The following is a 5,163-nucleotide window of genomic DNA, read 5'->3' as shown; positions in this document are numbered from 1 at the left end:
TGAGTCAATTCTCTCTATATTTTTAAAATGAGGCCTTTATCAGAACCTTTGAATGTAAAAATGTTTTCCCAGTTTATTGCTTCCCTTCTAATCTTGTCTGCATTAATTTTGTTTGTACAAAACTTTTTAACTTATTATAATCAAAATTATCTATTTTGTGATCGATAATGACTCTCTAGTTTTTCTTTGGTCACAAGTTCCTTCGTCTTTCACAAGTCTGAGAGGTAAACTATCATATGTTCTTCTAATTTGTTTATAATATCATTCTTTATGTCTAGATCATGAACCCATTTTAACCTTATCTTGGTATACAGTGTTACATGTGGGTAAATGCTTAGTTTCTGCCATACTAATTTCCAATTTTCCTAGCAATTTTTGTCAAATAGTGAATTATTATCCCAAAAGTTGGGGTCTTGGGGTTTATCAAATATTAGATTGCTATAGTTATTGACTATTTTGTCCTGTGAACCTAACCTATTCCACTAATCAACTAGTCTATTTTTTAGCCAGTACCAAATGTTTTGGTGACTGCTGCTTTATAATATAGTTTTAAATCTGGTACAATTAGGCCACTTTCATTTACTTTTTTTTCATTAATTCTCTCGAAATTAACCTTTTGTTCTTCTAGATGAATTTTGTTGTTATTTTTTCTAGGTCAGAACATAGTTTCTTGGGAGTTTAATTGGTCTAACACTAAATAAACAGATTAGTTTAGGTAGTATTGTCATCTTTATTATATTCACTAGACCAATCCAAGAGCATTTGACATATTTCCAATTGTTTAGACCTGCCTTTATTTTAGCAGAAAGTGTTTTGTAGTTTTGCTCATATAGTTCCTGACTTTTCCTTGGCAGATAGAGTCCCAAATATTTTATATTATCAACAGTTATTTTAAATGGAATTTCTCTTTGTATCTCTTGCTGTTGTAATATATAAAAATGCTTATGATTTATGTGGATTTATTTTGTATTGTGCAACTTTGCTAAAGTTGTGGATTATTTCTAATAGTTTTTTAGTTGATTCTCTAGGGTTCTGTAAGTATACCATCATATCATCTGCAAAGAGTGATAATTTGGTTTTCTCCATATCTACTCTAATTCCTTTAATCTCTTTTTCTTCTCTCATTGCCAAAGCTAGCATTTCTAATACAATATTGAATAGTAATAGTGATAGTGGGCAACCTTGTTTCACCCCAATCTTTTTGCGAATAGTTTTACTTTATTCCATTACATAAGATGCTTGCTGATGGTTGTAAATAGATCTATTGATCATTTTAAGGAAAAGTCCATTTATTCCTATAATCTCTAGTGTTTTTAATAGGAATGGATGTTAGATTTTATCAAATATTTTTTCTACATCTATTGAGATAATCATATGTTTTTATTAATTTGATTACTTACATAATCAATATGTTAATAGTTTTCCTAATATTCAACCAGCCCTGCATTCCTGGTATAAATCTTACTTGGTCATGGTGTATTATCCTGAGGATGATTTTCTGTAATCTCTTTGCTAATATTTTATTTAAGATTTTTGCATCAATATTCATTAGAGAAATATGTCTATAATTTTCTTCTTCTGTTTTCATTCTACCTACTTTATGTACAGGTACCATGTCTGTGTCATAAAAGGAATTTGGTAGGAGTCCTTCATTCCCTATTTTTTTCAAATAGTTTATATAATATTGGAGTTAATTGCTCTTTAAATGTTTGATAGAATTCACATGTAAATTCATCTGGTCCTGGTTTTTAGGGAATTGGTTAACAGCTTGTTCTATTTCTTTTTCTAAAATGGGACTATTTAATTTATTCCTCTTCTGTTAATCTTGGCAATCTACGTTTTTGTAGGTATTCCTTAATTTCACTTAGGTTATCAAACTTATTGATATAAAGTTGAGCAAAATAAGTCCTAATTATTGTTCTAATTTCCTTTTCATTGGTGGAAAGTTCCCCTCATATCATATTACAAGGAAATGAAGGAAGTATAGAAAATTTTGCTTATCAAATCTATAGATAAGAGAAAAACTTTTGGCCAAACAAGAATAGAGAATGTAAAATGGATAATTTTAATTATACCAAATTAAAAAAGGTTTTCCTCAAAATCTATGAAGCCAAGATTAGAAGGAAAGGAGTAAATTTGGAGGTGAAGGTGAGAATGTATAGCAAGTTTTCCTGATAAAGACTTAATTTCTCAAATTTATGGAGAATAAAGTCAAATTTATAAGAATATGAGAAATTCCTCAACTAATAAGTGCTAAAAAATATGAATCAGCACAAATCAAAGGTATCTATTGTCACATTTTTAAAATGTTCTAAATCAATTATTGATTAGACAAATGTAAATTAACATAATACTACCCCAGACCTATCAGATTGGCTAATATGACAGAAAAGAAAAATGACAATGTTGGAGGGGATGTGGAAAATTTGAGATGTCAATGCACTGTTAGATGAGGTGTGAACTGGAATAACTAGTTTAGAGAAGAATCTGGAACTATGTGCAAAAGGCTATAAAACTTTGTATATCGTTTGGCCCAGTAATACTACTACTAGGCCTATATCCTAAAGAGATCAAAGAAAAAGAAAAAAAAAGACTCATATGCACAAAAATACTTATAGCAGCTCTTTCAATTTTGGCAAAGAATATGGAAATTGAGAGGATGTCAATCAATTTGCTGAAAATGGTGTAATATAATTGTGATGAAACTCTATTGTTTTATAAAAAATGATGAGCAGATTGCTTTGAGAAAAAAAGCTGGAAAAATATATAAACTGCTACAAAGAAAAGTGAGCAGAACCAGAACACTGAAGAATACTGTTGTTCACAGAAACATTAATATAGAACTATGATCAGCTGTGAATGATTAAGCTTTTCTTATCAATACAATGATCTAAGATAATTATGAAGAACTTATGATGAAAAATGCTATCCACCTCCAGAGAAATAAATGGTGTCTGAATACAGATAGAAGCATACTTTATTTTTCATATTATTTTTCTTGGTTTGAGGCTTGAGAGCAATTTGGAACTGTGCCCTAAGGGCAATCAAACTGCGCATACCCTTTGATCCAGCAGTGTTTCTATTGGGCTCATATCCCAGAGAGATCTTGAAGAAATGAAAGGAACCCACGAGTGCAAAAATGTTTGTGGCAGCCCTTTTTTTGTAGTTTCCAAGGAACTAGAACTGAATGGATGGCCATCAGTTGGAGAATGGTTGAATAAATTGTGGTATATGAATGTTATGGAATATTATTGTTCTGTAAGAAATGACCTGCAGGATGATTTTAGAGAGTCCTAGAGATATTTAGATGAATTGATGCTGAGTAAAGTGAGTAGAACTAGATTATTGTCCACATCAGCAACAAAATATACGATGATCAATTCTGATGGACATGACTCTTCAAAAATTAAGTGAGTCAGGCTAATTCCAATGGACTTGTGATGGAGAAAGCCATCTGCATCCAGAGAGAGGACTATGGGAACTAAGTGTGGATCATAACATAGCATTTTCATGCTTTTTGTTGTTGTTTGCTTGAATTTTGTTTTGTTCTCATTTTTTTCCCTTTTTCATCTGACTTTTCTTGTGCAGCATGATAATTGTGCTAATATGTATAGAAGAATTGCATATTGGATTACTTGCTTTATAGCGAGGAGGGTGGGAAAGGGGAAAAGAAAAATTTTGGAATACAAGATTTTGCAAGGGTGAATGTTGAAAATTATTTAGGCATGTATTTTGAAAATAATATATGTGTGTGTAATTGAGTAATAGCTAATCAATTAAAATATATTGATGAAAAAAATGAATAGGCACTGCACTATAAGTCTCGCCTCCAGATTGATATTGATCTTTTTAATGTGTGTCCAATAAGGCAATTTTGAATCTTTCTAACTGTACTGTTACTGCAAATAAAGAAATAGAATCCTTCAAATACTTTGATGAAATCTAGGAATACTAGATTTATAGACTTACCCCAATCTTCTCTCTGTTAAGAGTAGCAATGATAGTTTATCTCAACCTGCTTTTGACAAAAGCAAACTGGCTTTCAGTGATCTCTATTGTTATTGTTCAGTCATATCAGCTTCTTTGTGACCTTATTTGAAGTTTTCTTGACAAAGAGACTAAAATGGTTTGCCATTTTCTTCTCAGGATCATTTTAAAATTAGAGAAACTGAGGCAAACAAGATTATATACCTTGCCCAAGTTCACATACCAAGTAACTGAGTACAAATTTGAACTCAGGAAGATGTCTATCCAACTCTAGGCCTGGTGTGCTGTCCATTGTGTCACTTAGGTGTTCTTGGTCACTATGGTACTTACCTTTTAAAAACTCAAAAAAGCATTCTTTGATAATCCAATCCAGAATTTTTCCAGGAACAGAAATCAAACACATTTTCTTAAAACATGAGGCTCCTATATTTATCCCTAGCTTTAGTTTTGCATTGTTGCTACCTCATGAGGTTACTACTTCATTTATTTTGTATAACTAATTCTTTCTTACTTATTGGCCCAAATTAAAACCAGAATAATAATCCATATCTTTACTTCTTCTAGCTTTTAAAAGCTGAAATTAACAGCAAACTGAACAAAAATTTGATTAGTTGTATTGAGCACTTAATAATTTCACTTTCTAGAAATTATTCAAACTACAATCTCAGAAAACAAACTGAATTGTGCTATCTGTCCCATCAAAGAGAAGTCATAGATTAAAGATGTAGAATGAGTTGTAATTTTTTAAAATGTCCAATGTGGAAATATTTGTTTTGAGGGTTTTCACTTTCAAATTGGATGGCAAAATAAGAAGGAGAAAAAAATAAGTGCTAAAGACCAACATCCCAATCATATTTTGTTCCTTTCCAAGTTTTGTCATTGGGTAATTAATCATCTATTTTTCCCAGATAGCATGGTAATCTGTATTATAATATATATATTATATTACTCCTTTTAGTCATTTATTTGACCTCCAACAAGTAGTCCTGATCTTGCTTTGCCCTTCAAGAAGATGAATTTCCAAAATTGAATACAATCTTGACTTGCATTATTACTCTAGTATTACTCTAGTATTAGAGTTAAACAATGCTCAAAATTGAAATTAAAATGACAAAGTATTCATGTCCTAAAGAACTGCTAAATAACAATTGTTGGAGGAATGAATCTTGCATCAAA

Source organism: Antechinus flavipes, chromosome 3, assembly GCF_016432865.1.
Source record: "Antechinus flavipes isolate AdamAnt ecotype Samford, QLD, Australia chromosome 3, AdamAnt_v2, whole genome shotgun sequence".
NCBI classification, from domain to species: Eukaryota; Metazoa; Chordata; class Mammalia; order Dasyuromorphia; family Dasyuridae; genus Antechinus; species Antechinus flavipes.
The sequence above is the reverse complement of the archived record's forward strand: the minus strand, read 5'-3'. Positions refer to the sequence as shown.